At 45.3% G+C, this 19,805-nt stretch overlaps 1 protein-coding gene across 1 annotated transcript in view; it reads left to right on the forward strand.

Annotated features, from left to right (window-relative positions):
• Positions 1 to 18,070: 18,070 nt before the first annotated feature.
• The window catches only part of T265_11583 (hypothetical protein), a gene marked incomplete at both ends in the record, with an annotated part of 33,178 nt that continues 31,443 nt past the window's right edge, over positions 18,071 to 19,805 (forward strand). Inside the window, one exon of the mRNA XM_009178272.1 lies at positions 18,071 to 18,140. The remainder of the gene's footprint in view (positions 18,141 to 19,805) is intronic.

Here is a 19,805-nt window from a genome sequence, read left to right on the forward strand (position 1 = left end):
CCGGAATGGTCTATTTGATAGGAACGCTTTGATCCGATGTTGGATTTCCCCTTAAATCCTGTAAGACTCAAGTTTGTGAACCAGCAAGTCGTGCGGGACCCGATTAAGTTCTTCTGAGAAGTCGACATGAGCTTCTCGTCCTTGGCTTGGGTTAAGCTGTCCCTAAACACAAGCCCGACCTTATGGAACATTGTCTTCATAAAGAGTTGTCTAAAGCTACAATGTCTTTTGGTGTACCATACTGGGTGGAGCAGGATGCCAGGGAACCGATGCAGAGTTGCACGGCAATCCAGTATGTCACAACACCAAGCCAAGTTAGCTCGTAACGTTAGATGCATTTTTTGAGTGATGTATCATCTGCTGCACGGAAGGCCCGTTTGCTGGCCACATTCCGAAGTAGTTGGTTACAGCAGACTCCAGTCATATTTCTACGACATCAGTGTTTAAATACCTGGAGATATCCCAGAACCTCCACCCGAAGTGGTCAAGCCTATCAGTCATTCAACAATACAGTCAGTATTGTAGTCTGCTTCATGCGTCATTTGACGTCGAGTGAGATACCTTCTTGACGCCACAAGCGTCGAAAAGCTGCATGCTATTTCTACCGTCGAGGTTTGCGCGTTTACTTCGTTTATCATACCACCATCAGAGTTAAGGCAGTGGTCGCCTCACTGTGTCATCAATAACGAAATTAGGCATAAATGAATATATATCATGGTTTGTGAGAAAGATTTTGATGAGCTTCTCATACAATCTCACGTGCCTGCAGGTATGCGTATATAAACAGTGCAATATATAAACTAACTTTTTGGGCCTACCTTGTTCAAAAGCATTTTGAAAAGAACGAACCAGTCGAAGGAGTGGAACCCATCCTTGAAGTCAAGGAACATCAAGATCGGAGGGCACATGTACGCATACCATTACTATAACACTCAACAGAGTGTAACAAGGCGGCTCAAGCAGACCTTTCCCAGCCGGCACCCTACTTGTTGTCACTGTTTAGCAGATCTATAGTCCGTTTTTAATGAGCAGGTACGATAAAAACAGTGACTACCGGCGTGTTTATGAGACATTCTCAGATGTTGCTGAAAGGACTGCACAGAGGCGACTACCGATCGACAACCATTCAGTCAGAGATAGTTCAGCTCGGTGACTCTGAACAAACCCGGTCCAAGCAGATCCAGAAGCAGCGGCTCCTGCATCACCAGTGGTGCAAAACCAAATTCGAGCGGACACCGATGTGAAAGTCAGGTTTGAATCCTCGTTTTAGGCAGACAGCGCACATCAATAGGAAGCGCGCCAGCTTTATATGCAAGAACCGCCTGTTGCACAGATTATTTCAGAATGTAAACGGTGAAGATGCCTAGGCCAATGGGTTATGGGAGTACACGAACTGTCACGCCGCGGTAGGTTGCATTCTCTTGGTGGAGGAAGAAGGCCTCTGTATTGTCGGTGCGACCATGGAGTACTGCTTGATTCTCTCCATGCGTGGTCAGAGACGCTGTAAGATATGGCAAGCAATCGACGCCAATGCCATTGTTATCGTTGACATTCAGAGTGTGTGAAGGTGTAAGCATCTCGGACTGATTGTGGTAAGTCACTTCTCCATCCACTTTTACCATTTTTTCAAAATATGGCTTTCAAGTAAATTGTGGTTACATGGCAGTGAATCGTTAGTGCTGAAAGTTAATGTACCGGCGGCCGAACCAACTCATAAACTGAAGAAGAAGCTGGTTAGATTGCTAAAAACCACTCACTGCATCTTATCACTGCTAATTCAATGTGCTCATAATACATGCATAACCTTTCAAGCTCACTGGTTGTCAAAGAAGCACCCTTTGGTCTTCAACCCAAACCAGCTAACAGTAAAGCAAAAAGGGTCGCACTACCGATTCTTACACTATATTTTGCCAACAGCTTAATGCCACATCGACCTTAAAAGTGCCCGAGCCGGAGGATATCAAAATGGACCTAAGCGATTCTAGCATTCGCTGTGTCGCGAATGTTGGCATCCCACGTAACACAGCTAAATAAATGTGTAAATCTGTGCAGCATCTGGAGTAGTTCTGATACCAAAATCAGCTTCTGCCGTCCAACCATTCCGCCTTATAATAGCACCGTGCACTATGAAGGTGAAAAGAGGGAAATAAGATGATGAGAACACCATTTACATTATTTAATACTTGTATCTGAATGGAATTTAAACCCAGTGGTTCTATATCCTCATGCTCCGACTAATTCAGGATCTTTCAAAGAAAAGTGCCTCACGCCAGCAGTATAAGACAGCGAACTTTCTTCCAATAACCAGTTCGAGTAGAAATCTATTGAGGAAATTGACAAAGAATAGGTTTGCTGGACGCCACTTTTGGTGGTGAGCTCAGGAGGATATTTTTTGTATACTTTCATACACCCACGTGTATTGAAGTATAAGGGATAGCCCACGAAGACAGTTGTTGCTTTTCTATACGTGTGGAGCTGTTTGGAAGATTTTCAGAATGCGACAACGTAGCCAATGCATTCACAACCAGAGGGAACCCAGGTAGATTTTTAGGAATTTGCACTTCTTAAGTGAAAGCAGGCCTGCGAATAATAATAGGAGAATGACTAAACCGGTGCCCCAATCGTCCACACACTCAGATACAGAACCTTTTTGTAATAGAAATAACACTTATATGTCATTATTCTAATGTTTTAGTCGTCCCCCAGGTGCACTGCACGAGTTTCGTGATACTAGGAAAGAGTCACTCTCCCCCATCATTAGACCAAACACAGGGGAAGCAGCCAGCATCGGATGCTCCGTTTCTTAGTTCATCTGCTGTTGGAACCAAACGGTTCAAATGGAGTTCTTGGTTAAAAATTGATTATTCTTTGAAGTGCTCCACCAGCCGAAGTAGATATCGAGACGTGGAAACCTTTAACCATGTTCCTCTGAAATGAACTCACTGACCGGCAGCCTCCTTGACCTAGTGCTGTGGTTAACTTGGTTGGGAGGCCCCGGCAACTTCAAGTTGCCACTGCTCTCCTAATCATTTGGCTTACTTCAGCCACTACTTCCCCTGGTCAGTCTTGGAACTGCGAGTCGGGCGTTGTTCCAGGGATCCTCTTGTTGAATCTTATCGTCGTCCCAATAAGACCACCTTCCCCACCTCGATCACCTCGTTCGCAACCTGTCTGGACAACAGCTACTGGCAGGCTTTTTTGACCACGAACACTGCTCCAGAGTATTCACACAAAATTCTAAACCTAGGTGGCTCTCATTCATACTGTGTCTTCTCAAACGGGCATTAAGTCGGGAGCCAAGCAAGCCACGAAGAAACTTCCCACAAGCTGTCGAAGACGACGGGCGTTTCTATTATAATTAGCTTGATTACGAAGATCGGGAATGAGGATGACAAATGAGAACTTTTGGGTGCCAGTCTTATGCTCACAAACCAGCATCTCGATTGGCTACTTTACCCCTTAACCAGGAGGTGCACGCATTTAAATCTAGCTTAACGACAATCTAAGTCACGGGAAGCTTAGTTACATGTTGCACCAAAATCGGAAAACTCAGGTAATTACAACGCGCAAAAAAACGCGCTGCAATTTGCAAGATATACGCCAGATATATGCAAAAGTCTTTACGTGCGGTACAGTCGATTTGACAAGTAAAGCATGTATCATGTGCCAATGTTATGTTAACACTGCCCAAATATATCTGGATGCGTTTCGTCGGTCTTTACAAGTTCACTCTGCCTCCCTAGTCAGTCTACCCATGTAGCTTCTTTTACCAGAAGAACGGCAGTAACTCATAATTCTTGGTCTCATATGAGTTCAGCTGCACCCCCAAGAATCCTGCACGCATTGTGTGATTGCTAGCTCTTCCAACACTGTTTTTTATCAAATGTTTCTCAACATTGTCATTTCCGATGCTATCTGTTGCCTAGTTCGCGTTGTACGATTGTCCCACGCCACGGAACACAAGTTCAATCCAAGCGTAATACGAGCTTCCCTCGATTCTGGGAGACCATAATTGAAGCATTGCTAGAAGTTTTTATGACGGCGAAAGGCAACGTACGGCCGGTATACGCTCTTCCTTCAGTACGTTTGTTCCTTCTGAGTCTGAAATTGAAGTCGAATTGGGCAGAATTTCATACGGGCAGCACTCCATATAACTTGAAATGGTTGGTGAGAAATCACCGATAGACTTACAAGGCATGACCAGCTGTTTGCCGAGTTTTGAGGTGCTTCGGTTTAAGTGGTCAAGTGCGGGTTAATTTTGCCGAGATACGCTTCGAGCTTCCTGGAATGGTTATACTTTAAGAAATGCTTGCTCAGTCAGCATGGATAGCCGGATCATAGCAGTGCGTACGTACAAAGACACTTAAAAGCCAAAGAAAACTCTGCTTACAGGTTTCCAGTGTTCGTCGTTAGTCGCAAGTGCACTTGCATCCATTTCAGGATTTTTGTCACGAAATATCTTTATTCTTAGCAAGATGTTCGTCCACGAAGGTGGTTATTTTTGCGTGTACAAAATTTCTTGGTTATTGTGAGTTCGAACGAGAATCTTAGTGTGAACAGTAGATAGCGCCCATACTGGAGACTTTGCTTAGAAATGCAGGTAACCAAAACAGCGATGACCGCACACCTCATGAGTGCAATTATGTTTGCAGTAGGTCTTTCCCATGTGTCACTAACGCCCGTAGGATCCATGAAAATGGCCACACGGGGCAGCTTGATGCAGCAGACTATCGCCAATTTTGAAATGATTTCTTTCTTGCCTCATAGGATGAATAGCTCGCTCCTCACAAAGTGGGAAATGACTGATCGACGGATCTTAACGTCACTCGCCCTCATGAAATAAAATGCAGACTGTCCTTTAGGTTAGATGGTAACGTTTTAACAGACAGCTTGCTGAAAACTTTGTTCCGTGCATTATGAACGTCCAAAGCATCCGTAGATGATTGAAATCGAGCGATGTGTTCGATTTGGTATCACGGCGCCACGACTTTGGCGATGACAAAGGATCGTAGAAGTGAACGTGTGGCGTGCGTGGCCTGGGTATCGCAGAAAGACCGGTAGTTGCAGCACGTTCCAGCGCATGAATTGTAGTGAGTGTTCGTTAAAACCGGCCATTTCATATAAGCTAGTGGAGTAGAAAGCAGTTGTGCAACGCACGCTGAATAGCATGATCAAAGCGAATTTTATGTAGCTACCACTGGCGCGGAAAGCTAAACGTGATTTTTAGGTCTGGTCAGTTGTTGATGTCCGGCTCCTTGTTAAGCGCATACGTTCAAGCGAATCATAGGGAGCATTCTACAAATGTGTCAGCGAGATGAATATTTTAGCGCCACTTTATGTGCCCGGGGTTTTACTGTCGGCAAGCTGTAAGGACCAGTGACGGTCCTCTCGCGAATTCATTGATAGTAAATGCAGGGATTAGTTATTCATAAGTGCAAGTCACTGGCTACCGTCTCGCGTGCACATTGAGATGCTCTGAGGCCGCGTACCACCGTGTTGCGTTAGGTGGTCAGAAACTCCGCCTAGGCACAGACCCAAAGTAGACTTATGGGGCCAGGACATTCACGTGGATGAATGTGTGCCCTCTCAGCCTAATCACCTATGTTCAATAGTCGAAAGACTTCTGCACGGCGCCCGTACTTGGACACTGGTGTGGGGCTACAGAAAAATCAGATTTGTTGGCTTGCAGTCGAACTGTTTCAATGGATCTAGGAGAATGTCAGTCGGCACCTTATTAAACAAACAATGATATTTCTTGCAGTCCAAAAATATACACTGAGTTTTGTGTCATAAAGTCAAACCAGACGCCTGGGTGCAGCGTCATAACCTAGTGGGTTGTGAGGGGTCGGAGCTTATACTGTCGGCGATACAAAGAATATTGTTGTCATGCCAGTGTCTATCTGAACGCGCAGGCTACATTTTTTGAGCAAATGTGAGGCGCATAAGCACACCGAAGAGTCCAAAAATGGTGAAACAACGTCACATTGACATTATCAAACGAGCTTTTTAAAACGTGAAAAGCAGCTGTCTCCATTTTGAAATCATCATCATAAGAATGAGGTGTAGCTTGCCAAAAATGACACAAGCTGTCTAAATTGAAGCAGTACTGATGGAAAATTAACATACAAAATATACTATGGACTACGGGACTCATTCCAGGTAAGCGGACGTGATGGCAGATTAAGAACCACGGAACGGGAGCAAACCAGGGCCATAGCGTTGGTGCAGAAAAGCTAGCGACGCTTTACCAACGTTTAAAGGATAAACGACAAACCTACACAAAGATAATTAGTCGCAGATTACATACAATGATAAAGCCTGACGAAAAGCGGTTCAAATGACTAAATATCAACCTGGAATACCGTGGGCTGAGAGATTAACGTGATCCATCCCTTCAACATACATCTGGTGATTGTTTTACGTAGAATAGTTATTTAGGAGATTGTATAAAGGCCACAAGAGGCAACTAGGGAAATTTTAAACAATAGGGGACCTGTCTTCCTTGCATGTTCGCTGGTTAAGCTGGTGGAGCGAATAACACACGAGCCGCTTAGTGGTCACCTTAAGAGTCACAATCTCACATTCCACATGGGTTTATTTGATGAAATCACGCCTGATCATTGCCATTTTGGAGCTGCAAAAATTACCAAGGTGGATAGCCGTGAGGATAATGTAATATGCACGCTATGGAAGCACCAGGGGACAGTGTATACCGACGGATGTCAAACTGCGCGCCATCGTTAATCACAATCTCTGTTGTTTACTTTCAGAAGCGGCGGCGGTAACGATGGTAGAAAATGAAGACATCCCTGAATACCGGACAGATGAGTTTGATCGTTCTCCCCAGTGACTACCACCGTCTGTATGTTTGTTTTTGTACCCCTGTTCCCGTTGTTGACTGCCTCTCCTGAATCCCCACGTGTTCAGAGGCTCGGAGAATAATCCGTTGAACCTACGCTCTCGTGCTTCTATGTAGACAGTTGGCGAGAGTTACCAACTTACTGTTACATTCAAATAATACGTCGCATTCTCCTTTTCAGCCCACCCGGCTGCTATTCTCAGAACATTCACACAGTGAGTTTGGATACCTTTATACACGCAGGCATATTACAGATACTGCTTTGTCTTTGTAGGTACCAAGATGGATTGGATTATCTGACCACCTGGCCGCCATTCCCGTGAGGATGCCACTGTGCGCAGTATTGCGGGCGAACTTGCGAAATTGGAGACCATTATGTTGAGGGGATATCCAACGCCATATCTGACAAAACCGATCATTTGTACCCCGCAAGGTCATTTCTGTGTACCAGCCATGTGCATTACCTTAAGATGAGTCTGTTACTACGCGTTTGTTGGTGTCCGCTGATGTAAAGAATATCACCATCAGGGCCAAGTGCTGAATAGCTTCAATCTCAGAACAGGCGTTGGATGTCGTATTCTGATTAACCGTAGGGAGCGACAGAAGTATTTATGTGTAATGCCGTTTAAATCAGCAGAGCATGTGAGTTTAAAGAGATAAATATTTCCAGTAAAACGAATTTCTCACAAAAATCTTGCATGTTGAGCCAGCTTGCAAAGCGAGAGAGGAAAGGGCGTTTAAATGCGGGCGGTCTCATTCTCTCACACAGCACCCGACGCAGTTACTTACGGGAGAAATAAATGAAAGACTATAAGATAAACACAGGAGTAGTCGGCGCTAGCCCATGAGGAACGGTAGACGAGTTTATGTATATACGCACAGAACTTCCGAGAATGGGAGGGCGCGTTGATGCCTTCGTAATTTTCCTCTAGTAGGGAAACGAGGTGTAGAGTGACAAGCGTGGTGGAGTTCCTTGAATTTTTCATGGTTGGAGGTGCCTCATAATGAATTATTTTCACACCGGGTCGTCCAGCACTCTTAATGGGCCACCTGATGTTTCGTTCCTCAAAAAAAGCCGGAAGACCTCTGGAAGCATTCCGCTTTGAACTTGGCCCAGCGTAATGATCAAACGGTGATCTAATTTCCTTGGCAGCATCAGCAAGTGGGCTTAAGACAAATGCTTTTGGTAGCTGGCAGCGTCCTTACGTACGTGGTAAGAGCTGATGACTGCGTAGTTTTTCTGTTTTCTTACTTTCTATTAGCGAACTCTTAAGGTCATGTCGTATTTCCTCGAGTTTGAAGGTCTGCTTGTAGTTGGGACATGACTTGTCGCATGCTTCCAACGATCTGTTCACGGCTAAGGAAGGCTAGTGGGTACTACTTGCCGCAATCTCATGCAAAAGTTGAAGAGGTTGTTTAATCGAATCGGAGTATAAATCGGGACCATCCGCGAGACGTCAGACGATCCACCTTGAACCCATCAATCCATCGCCCAACTGACATCCTCTCAACGATTCTAGGAGTATCCGACGGAACAATCCGCAGCGGAGTTTTCTGACATCTGAGAAAAACCTGTTGGTTAGTGCCGACCAACGTGGGAATGAACGGAGTTATGAGAGATGCCCGTTGACCAACTATCTCTGCTTCGGAAATAAAATTACAAACAGGCTAGACAAAAAGAATGGAGTATCCAGCCTTTATCTAAGAAAAACTTAGCAGGTGGAACTTATGAATTTGAGTAGTAGGAGGACAGTTCCGCTCAGTATTCTCACAATGGGATTGATTTCTCAAATGCTACAGCATTCTCAGGTTTGCCACTTCATATTATCGAATGTTTATGAATAATGTATATGTTCCTGTATTATTGGCGATCTGTTTTGTTTAAGTGAGCGAATCCTCAATGTTGTGGCGTTTTGTACCTTTGTTTTGCCTCCATTATAACACTAAGTATTTCATCAATTGCATAATCGTTTTTGGTTTGAATACGAAAAACTACAAAAAACGCGCACTTGCACAATTTCACATAATACAAGCGTGGTCACGTGCTTTGACTCTCTCTTCTGATTTCGCTCGCGCTTGCAGCGATCATTCGCGTGTCTTACCTACTAACTCTGGTGTCAAAACATTTCAGACCATTTTCGGAATCTATTATATGTCGGAACTGTCCAGAAGAAGACCTCTGGACCAACATAATTGGATTATTGTTTATTCGCTGACCTGGGCCAACGACGAACTATTGTAAAGAGAACAATTGTTAGTGAGTCTGTTCCATCTGACCTCTTTATTATTGTATACCCAACCTAGCGTTATTATTATCATTTCTTTGCCACATACTCCTGGTAAATTAACCTATTGAGTAGCCAGACCACTACAAGGTCAGTAAGCACCACTGACTGCGAATACGTTGCCTGATGTAAAAAAAGCGTGAATTGTGAAAAAGGTTGACTTACTTACAATGGACGAAACTATCAGATAGTTCTCCACCCGAAATATTTCTCTGAACATTCTGGAATCCACGTGGCCCTTGAAGATGCAAATAAGCGTAGGTGCATTCGTGCAAACAGATGTTGGTTGATAATTCCTGTTGCCGGTTAAATGTCCGTAGTCTACGTTCATTATTTGCTGAGAGTCGTGCACGTTTGCTGGGAAAAAGCAGAGTTTTCCATTATAGGTTGCTAATTACGCTAAGAAGACCCGAGGATTATCGACTAGCAACATGGAACCTACGTCAATCACAGAGGACAGCTGAACGAACCTAACTGACGCACACGACTAACATGCGGCTAGGGGTACACGATGCCGGAGCGCACCCATCCATGTGCGCCGGAAAAAGGCTTGAAATAGAGGCCACGAAATGTTGAGATATATTTCATTCATTAATTTATTTATTTTTATGTGGACTCACCTTTGGGACAAGCCTGAAGAGCACCACCACACAGCGGGCAAGGTTCACCATCACAACAGTCGGCGCGATATGATACGTGATCCGTTGCACACCAGCGGTCACTAGTAGTAGTCGGCCGGTCAAAGAGCACACAAAAGCCCAAGTCTGCGTTCCTAGACTGCCATCTGAGTTGAGGTGTAGTGTCCTTGACCACCAACGGCGGGCCTTCAGTGACTCACTTTGAGCCTTGACGCAGCAGGATTTGCCCCTGAACAATCAACCGCTTAAAGATAGCTGTGGCCTTCCTGGGTTCCAGCCTCCGAAGCTTATCCGTCACTCGTTTCGGTTGTTAACCAAGGCCATAAAAACCTGTCGGCGGTGGTTTGGGAACAAGTGTAAGGGATACACCTTATTCCTGTAGGTTATAATCCGACAGCCATCGATGGTGGATTGCAAAGCAAGCTAAGACAAAGTCAATGATGAATAGTTCTTACTGCTCGGAACGTACTGATCTCGAAATACAGAGAACAGATGCATGCAGGGGAACCGCTTCGCCTGGTAGAAATGGCATGTGCATTCTCCAGCACAGGTGTCAACAGTTTGAGAACACTTGGGTGTTTGCACCACAAACTATAAGTTAGCTTACGTAGCTTGACCCCACCTTGTTCGTTCCAACATTTTTATACCGCAGCCTCGGTGGCCGCGGTCCCCAGTGCCTCAAAACGAGAGAGGATGCATATGTTATCATTCGGCAGACCACGTTAAGAACGTAGGCGCCACCCTCCAGGATTTGTCGTCTGTCGCAGTGGTACGATGTATGCACATCGAATTCCCGCACGAGCCACTGGGCGTGCCAAGACACCTCCCGAATTGGATATTCTAACGTGTCAGACTGGTGCACCCGGTCTTTAGGGCGGCCGTTTGCATTATCCACACGGTTGTTGGTCACATTAACGAGATGAACCATTCCAGTCTGTGCGTGTATGGCCCATTTCGGGTCATGTACAACCAGCGGGGCCGTAAGATTGGCCGTAGATAGGCTGCAGGCCTTGCCGGAATCTGTGTGCATGTGCACGATGAACAAAAGTCTTACTGTACAGCGTTGTCCAGGCGAGCCATGCGATGAAATACGTGCCAGCTGCTTGCAGAATGTTTCTATGACCAAAAATACATGGATATTAAATGACGCATACGTGCTTGCTGATGGCTTTGCGGACATGAAAATAGCAAGGCATCATGTCACAGCCGAACACGACTCCTGCTGCACGCATTTGCGCCGTCAACCTGTCCATAACAAAAGTATAAACCGGATAAATTTCGCCCACCATTTCCTTGAATAAGTCGAACAGCTTACGCATGGGAGCAAACTATTTGCTCTTCACTAATGCATACATAATCGGACGCAGTAGTTTGGGGCTAATGAGAAAGATTTTGCGACAAAAGATTACAGTGCATTTTGCTCCAAGCAAAGAGGGGACAGCCAGCTGGCTAGAACGACACAACTAGGGTAAAAAGGCAGTGGGATAAACTTCCCGGAATGTAGTAGAGCTCGGTGAAATTGCTAAATTCAAGCGGCAACTTGGTGCGTGATGGTATGAATTGTTCACAGACCAAGATCTTGGTAGCGTTCTGAGTCAGGCAAACCAGGGATTCTTGCATCTTCATGGACAGCTTAACCCAAGCTGAGGACAAGGGACTCATATCCGATGCCATATTTTTCGACTTTTCATAAGCATTCGATTGAGTCCCACATGTTCCGCTATTCTATAAAATCGAGTCTTACGGACTTCAAGAGGAATTTATACGCTGAGTTAGGACGCTCCCAACAGGCGGAACGTTTCCAGTGAAAGTAGGGTAGACTCGCATTTCTCCAGTGCTAGCCCTAATTAGAGTTCATTAAGTCTGCGTTTTGGGACCACCCTTTTCTGACCTACGTCAGTGACTTTCAGTCCATTTCTACTTTTTGCGGACGACATGAAATCTTGAATTTAAGTGCCAGGGCACTCCAAATGGATGCGAACGCTGCAAAGTGGTGGTCTTTGGCACATTCATCCGAATGACGAAAAATGCTTCTGTATGTCATTTCGAGAAGGCTTGGCGAGTGCCTTTGTCGTTAATGGTAAGAATGAACCATAAGTGATCACAAGGGTGGAAGCCCAAAACGATCATGTTATTTGGCACCCTTCGAACATGTCCTGCCACCTGCACCATTTGAAATAGGCTTAAAAGGCATTCATCGTTCTATGGATGATTCGACACACCTTCTCCGTATCGCCTGCATGCGGCCAACGTCAGACCGCTTCTTGAATGTGCCAGCCGAATAGTCTACTCAGGATGCAAGGCCATACCCCTCAGTCAGCACGCCAAACGAGCTGCTACAAAATGGCTACCGGCCTTAAATCCATAGATAATGAAACGCGTATCACGGCTTTTGACCTCTTCCTCTAGAATATCGCCGTCTCCGAGGGTACCTAGTACTTACTATGAACGAGGTTTGGTCAACGAGACTTACGCCGTTGACGCAGTAAACACAAGGCGGGCACATGGTCAGAGCGTTCTCAAGCCCAGAGAGCACACTTTCATCAGACGAAAGATTTCTAATTAGGGTAGTTGTGTGTGGAATGAACTTCCTCTCACAGGCATTCCCGCCCCGTCTAGTATTCAGCTCCAATCACCACAAGAAGCTTTATAAACGCATCCTCGCGCCCGTCGGCCTACTGCCGCGCGCTGGAAACTTAAAAATAAGTGCTCCATCCTTTTTTCGCTTGTGCCATTTGGGTGAACGGCGGATGCTGAATGATAGGAACAAAGCCGATTCGGGAAACGTGGGCGCAAGCCTCAACGTTGTATATCAATGCATGAATACGTAAATCATATTCATTATGATTGAATTCTCAGCGTGTCATACCCGTAGCGGACGAGGACCTAAGTATGCGTGTTCAATAAAATATACAATACAAATATCAGATTAGGAACAACAAATGGCAATAAGAGATAAACAAGTGAATGGAACAGACTCGCTAAATTGGGGGTCCAATAATCCCACTACACGAAATGTTGTGCATTAATCGTATTCGGCGGCGAAGAATATATCCAGTGTAAGAAGGATATTCTCCACTGATAGTTCGAGTGTTAGAAGTAAATTCCACGGTAGGAAGTTATCACAGCTGAAAATTGTCACAAGGAGTTATTGTGACGTTCAACAGTTCACACACGAACACAATAATCCAGCCCCACGACTTCAGCAAACAGCAGTCAGTTCAATCGGATGCAATTTCACTGACTCAGCAAAAAGCAGGGAAGTCGCGCCAAGAAATTGTGTATTTCTCATTTTTGATTTCAATGTAATTATTGGTACAATGAAACAAAATGTCATGATACGTGTACAGTGTTTACAAATTGCAATTCAAGTTTATATGAAGAGAGTAGAAAATGGTGAAAATGTAACATTGATTTGCAAAACGCCACAGTACTCCCCCCTAGAGCGTTAGGAATGATAAGTGAATGACGCTCGATAGTGGTAAAAATGTTTTATGGGGTGTAGAATGCAAAACGAACGGGGGTCTTGCTTGTACGTCCAGTAAGGGTGTGGTTTAGAATAGGCAACGGGTGTTCGTCGGCAGGCCGGGATACTGGGTCAGGTTTTTTGGGATCACTGCACAGGACGGTTGGGGTCGTGTATGACTGTCGACTTGAGCAGGTGAATCGGGGTTCGAATCATCCACATATGCGACTTTCAATCTGTCGATACTCACGGAATCTGGTTTGCCGTTCCTCTTAGTCGTAAAGTATTTGTCCTTCCGCGAAATGACTTTGAACGGACCGTCGTAAGGATAGTGTAATGGTCGTTTGACGCTGTCAACGCGGACAAAAACATGTGTGCATGAAGATAAACCAGGATTCACTTGTGTGAGTCGACTTGACTTGCGAGTATCAGCTGGACGTATGGTTCGCATATGATCCTGCAGTCGTGAAACATACGATGATGGTGAGAAATCATCAATCGACATCGAGGCAGCAACCATGTCTCCAGGAAGACGCAACGCTTGTCCGTAGACTAGTTCAGCTGGAGTGTATCCGATATCCTCTTTTACGGTGTTTCCTATTCCGAGAAGTATTACTGGATCTGCTTCAGAGCAAACCTGGGATGATGACTTGGCCATTATCGCGGCTTTGAGTTGTCGATGCAGGCGTTCGACTAAACCGTTGGCTGCAGGGTGATATGCTGTGGTTTTGAAGTGATTGCATCCCAATAGTTGGTTGAGATCACGGAATAAGGAACAAGTAAGTTGACTTCCACGGTCAGTTGTAATATTCTCCGGAACACCAAATAGGGATATCCAGGAATCAACGAACGTTCGGGCTACCGTTTCAGATGAACAGTCTCGCATGGGGGTTGCTTGCGGCCATCGTGTGAAACGATCAACAATAGTCAATACATACGAGCAATCGTTGGACTGTGGTAATGGACCAACGATAACTACATGCACATGCTGGAAGAGACCTGAATGAAGGCTGAAGTTTCCGTGGGGCGTAATTTTGTGCTTTGTGACTTTGCTCATTTGGCATGTCTTGCACTGTTTTGTCCATTGGCGAATTTCCTTCTGCATACCAAGCCACAAAAAACGTTCACAAATTCAACGGGTTGTGGATCAGATGCTCGGGTGTGAAATGGAGTGAAAATGCAAAAACACAGATTGACGATGATTCCGGGGAACAAACGGACGTGGTTTGCCGGTGGACATATCGCACATGACTTTAGAATCACAGTTGAGAAGCGGCATGTCGGCAAACTTCAATGAGGGACGCGACACAAGTTCCTGCAATTCTTTGTCGTGCTTCTGACTTTCGGATATAAGTTGCAGATCGAATGGCGTTCGTGCTATTTGGTCGACATGAGCATGCGACAAGGCATCGGCAACTAAATTACTATGACCACTGATGTGACGGATGTCACTAGTAAACTGGCTAATATAATCTAACTGTCTGGTCTCCCTCGGGGAATATCGATCGGACGTTGCATTGAGTGCGAAAGTGAGCGGTTTATGATCTGTAAGAATCACAATATGTCGGCTTTCCAAAATATGTCGGAAGTGGCGTACAGCTAAGTAAATAGCTAGAAGCCCCCGGCCGAATGTGCTATATCTCGTTTGTGCTGACTGTAGTCGATACGAGAAGAATGATAGAGGTTGCATTTCACCGTTGACCTCCTGTTGCAAAACTCCACCAACTGCTGTTTGTGAGGCATCAGTGACCAGGAACAGTGGTGTGTTAGGATCAGGGTTAATGTGTGCTAAGCTAGTTGCCTGGTTTAGCACTTCCTTCACCGTTTCGAAAGACTTGATAGCCTCGGAGGTGAGTGTGATGTTGCGAGTTTTTCGTCGTAGTAGGTCGGTGAGAGGTTGAACAACCTTGGCACAGTCTGGGATAAAGCGACGGTAATAGTTAATAAGGCCAAGAAAACGCCGTAGCTTTTTGATACTGTCCGGGGCAGGATAGTCCAGAATAGCAGATACTTTTGATGGCACAGTACGGATGCCGTTTGAGTCAACAATGTGTCCTAGTATTTCTAGTGACGGTACACCAAACTGACATTTGCTGCTATTGATGATTATACCATACTGCTGGAAACGTTCGAAAACTTGCTTAAGATGAACAAGATGTTCGTCTTCAGAGCGGCTGGCGATCAGAACATCGTCAATGTAGGCGTAGACGAAGTCTAATCCGCGAAGTACTTGATCCATGAATCGTTGAAAAGTTTGGGCTGCATTTCTGAGTCCAAATGGCATGCGAACGAATTCATATAGACCAAATGGCGTGGTGATCGCAGTCTTGGGAATATCTTCAGTAGCGACAGGAATCTGATGATAAGCCCTGACTAGATCTAACTTGCTGAAAACAGACTTGCCATGAAGCGTAAGAGCAAAGTCGTGCAAATGCGGCATCGGATACTTGTCCGGGATTGTGACGCGATTTAGTGCGCGATAGTCGCCACATGGTCTCCAATCTCCTGCGGACTTTTTTGGGACCATGTGTAGTGGTGATGACCAGGGACTACATGATGGTCGAATGATATCCAATTGCAGTAAGTGCTGGAATTCAGCCTTAGCAATAACTAACTTCTCGGGTGTTAAACGGCGAGGACGAGAAGTGGTTGGAGGACCTCTGGTTGAGATATGATGAAAAACATCGTGTTTGGCAGCAACGGTCTTAGGAGCAGGTTGCAGGATCTCGGGATATTGGCGGAGAAGGGCAGCGAACCGGTTATCTGGCAAAGCGGGACGAATTCCAATAGAATTAATGGAAGAGGCTTTGCCACTGATGGATAAGGTGGTCGCATTGTCGAGTAACTGCCGTCGACGGAGATCAACTGCGAGACCGAACGATGTGAGAAAATCCATACCGATGATGGGGTTTTTAACATCGGCCACTGTGAAAACCCAGGGAAATTGGCGACATAGACCTAAGTCGGGTGTCAGGAGCTTTTCACCATAGGTTTTAAAGTTAGTTCCGTTGGCAGCCTGCAAAGTATATGCCACCGGCTGGAGGTTTCGCTTGCGTGGAGGAGGAGGAATCACGCTAACCTCAGCACCTGTATCAATGAGAAAGTTCAATGATGTGGATCGGTCATATACAAAAAACAGGCGACATGGGGTAGAGCCGGTTGCAGTGGTCACCATTACTGGCCGGCGATGGAGTTTCCCGATTTCGCTGCTTGACTGACGAACGTACAAGGTCTAGTGCACCGAACAGCACGTTCGCCGAAACGACGATGGTAGTAGCACATGCCGGGCTGGTCGTTGGACTTGGAAGTGCGAACGTTGGAGCGAGATCTAAGACGTCGGTGTTGGGGCGGACGACTAATCAGCTTCGTTACGTTGTTGAGTTGGAGAGATAGCTCGGCAAACTGAGCTTTGATCGAGCTGAGTTCGAGTTCGAGATTGGATATGGAGGTGGTCGGTTGTTGTACGTTAGAAACAACAAATTGCCTGCAGGTTTCGTGAACATGGTCGGCGACCTCGGCGAGTTTTTCCAAAGGAGAAGAGGGTCACGAGAACCGAATTCTGGCAATTTAACACATATAACGTTGTCTACCTCATATGCTTGCGTTTCTTCAGAGGCCAAGATAATGAAATAAATGCGTGGAGAAAAATCGGACTGACGGAAAACTATGGGAGTACTGCAGAGAAAATGACAATAAAAAATAGGGCTCACCAATTATGTAGCGGACAAGGACCTAAGTATGCGTGTTCAATAAAATATACAATCAAAATATCAGATTAGGAACAACAAATGGCAATAAGAGATAAACAAGTGAATGGAACAGACTCGCTAAATTGGGGGTCCAATAATCCCACTACACGAAATGTTGTGCATTAATCGTATTCGGCGGCGAAGAATATATCCAGTGTAAGAAGGATATTCTCCACTGATAGTTCGAGTGTTAGAAGTAAATTCCACGGTAGGAAGTTATCACAGCTGAAAATTTTCACAAGGAGTTATTGTGACGTTCAACAGTTCACACACGAACACAATAATCCAACCCCACGACTTCAGCAAACAGCAGTCAGTTCAATCGGATGCAATTTCACTGACTCAGCAAAAAGCAGGGAAGTCGCGCCAAGAAACTGTGTATTTCTCATTTTTGATTTTAATGTAATTATTGGTACAATGAAACAAAATGTCATGATACGTGTACAGTGTTTACAAATTGCAATTCAAGTTTATATGAAGAGAGTAGAAAATGGTGAAAATGTAACATTGATTTGCAAAACACCACATACGTGTCTCCACTGGTGATAACAATGTTATTTCCCGGGGCTTCTCCCCAAGCTAGCACCAATACTTCGCTACACAATCTTGTTTTTGTGCAATTCTCTTTCTTTTCCCACATATTCGTTATACGAATCAATGAGGGGTAGTTGCTAGCCTCGCACATGTTGAGGAATCACTGAACACCTGGGAACATTCTTGGATGTGATGCCTAGCCAGCACTATGAAATCAAACTCAAACAAACGCACATTACTCACCCCATTGTTGTGGTGCACAATGGTCCCGCGTAGTAATGTGTGTAAGAAATTGGACGATATTTCCCCACACCCCTAGTTTCTGATATTGGAGCTCCCTTTGGATCTGGACATCAGAGTGGAACTGAAGGAACCTCCGCATCTCAGTATCCACTGAATCAGCCATTCATCTGTCAGGAAAATGCATCAGCATCACCGGAACCCCGGGATGGCCGAATGTGACCCAAAATTTTGAACTGATTTTCTGAACTCCGTTGCTTGTTTGTTTTAGTCTATCAGGGACACTGGTCATGTGAGGGCGCGCGTCACTGTGCGAAGTTCGTCCCACTGATGTAGCATACGTTGTCTGTCAGTTTGATTGATTTATATGTAAGTATTGGTGATGTACAACCTTGCTTACTGGGCTTTGGCTCATGAGCTTTGTTTCTGTTTTCCATCCACAGAAATTGTCTTGAACACCTGCCTTCAGAGAATGACTGTCCCCTGGTGTTTCCATAGCGTGCATATTACACTGACGTCGCTTAGCGGATTCGTGATTGACCCACTCTCTTTTCATATGAGGTTTATTTTACAAGTGATCTGGTGATAGAGAAAATGACTGGTTACTCTCTCAGGGGTGAGTATATCCAGACAGAGCACCTGATTTGTCAGAGCTCCTCAAGAATGATCCTAAAGAGTGGCATATGAACGAAGTAGAAGAGTTTCCAGTCATTGCTCACATGTAACTCGAACTAGACAACTGCGGGTTTTCTTTCATTATGACCACTGTGTTAGACGTACTCATATGTGATGATCTAGTACCAGGGCCGATCCGGGCGCTGCATACTATGTAGCTTGTGTATTGACAGAAGCTGCGGAACCAGGAACGTTTAGCTTAGTAAGCATAAGGACAGTGTAGCACCAAAAGTCAGATCGCATGGGCGAATTTTCATGTTAGCTATGCGGCGATTGGTCATGGAGATCCGTCTACGATGGCAAGCGGTGAGCGGTTACAGAAGTTGGACAGGGAGTAACTGTTTATTTGACTGTGTCATGCCCTCCCTTTTCAGCTAGCCAAGTACCCGCGAAACGGTCATGATCTCCCATGAAGGTACTTAAGTTCTTTTATGGGTAGGCTGTGAAACCTTCCAATCGCTGGTGTCTTCTTCGGTTCAGCGCAAACCGACAGCCTGGGGCACCTCAAATCAGTTTTCAAGCCTACACACAGTCTGCAAGGCTGAATCATACGGGACAAAAGACTGCTGTTGTTCACACACTGGACATTGATGTGTGCTATGTATCATAAACGAGGATTTATGACTCCCACACAATCACAGCTAATAGCCCAATCACTTACCACTCGCTGCCGGTTACGGAGAACGGTCTCATCTGGGTACTGACTGCATGCCCTTTTTTATGCCGCTACTACTTCTGGGATAACCGAAGTCGTCTAGACAAACGTGCTCAACAGCGTGTCAGTCGTGGGTCAAAACTAACCTGGATATCATCAGTTACTGATATCGTCGTCAACAACTTGCTCGATTTGGAGCACTCGTGTAGGTTCTGTCAGTGCACTCGTCTGGAATCGCTTGTCTGCTTTCCAGGACTGCGTAAAGACTGGACAGCTCACTTGATCATTTAGAAGCGGACAGTTTCCGAAGTCAAATAAATGTATTTAAAACGTCTTTAACTGCTTTGTAGTCAGGTGTCATTTCATACTGCATCGGCATCGTCACATCCTTGCACAATGCTGGAGGTCTTATCTATGGCTGGGTGCTATCAGGTCGACTCAAACAACTGCTATTGGATTGCTTGAATATCGGAGAAATCTTCTCGCTGATCTACAGGGCGATCCAGCCCGACAAATTATCAGACGCCAATTGAAACTTAGTGCCAACCATTGAGATTAGGGAAATAAGCCAATGAAATGAGCAAAAGAATTGGAGGAGGATCAGAATCTCTGGGTTGCTTGGAGATTATTCTGGTTAATCCATGTGGTCAGTTTCCAAAAATGCGGGTAAGCGTAACCATCGAGCACCAAACTGATTCGACCAT

The sequence above is a fragment of the Opisthorchis viverrini genome (assembly GCF_000715545.1).
Source record: "Opisthorchis viverrini unplaced genomic scaffold opera_v5_527, whole genome shotgun sequence".
NCBI lineage: Eukaryota > Metazoa > Platyhelminthes > Trematoda > Opisthorchiida > Opisthorchiidae > Opisthorchis > Opisthorchis viverrini.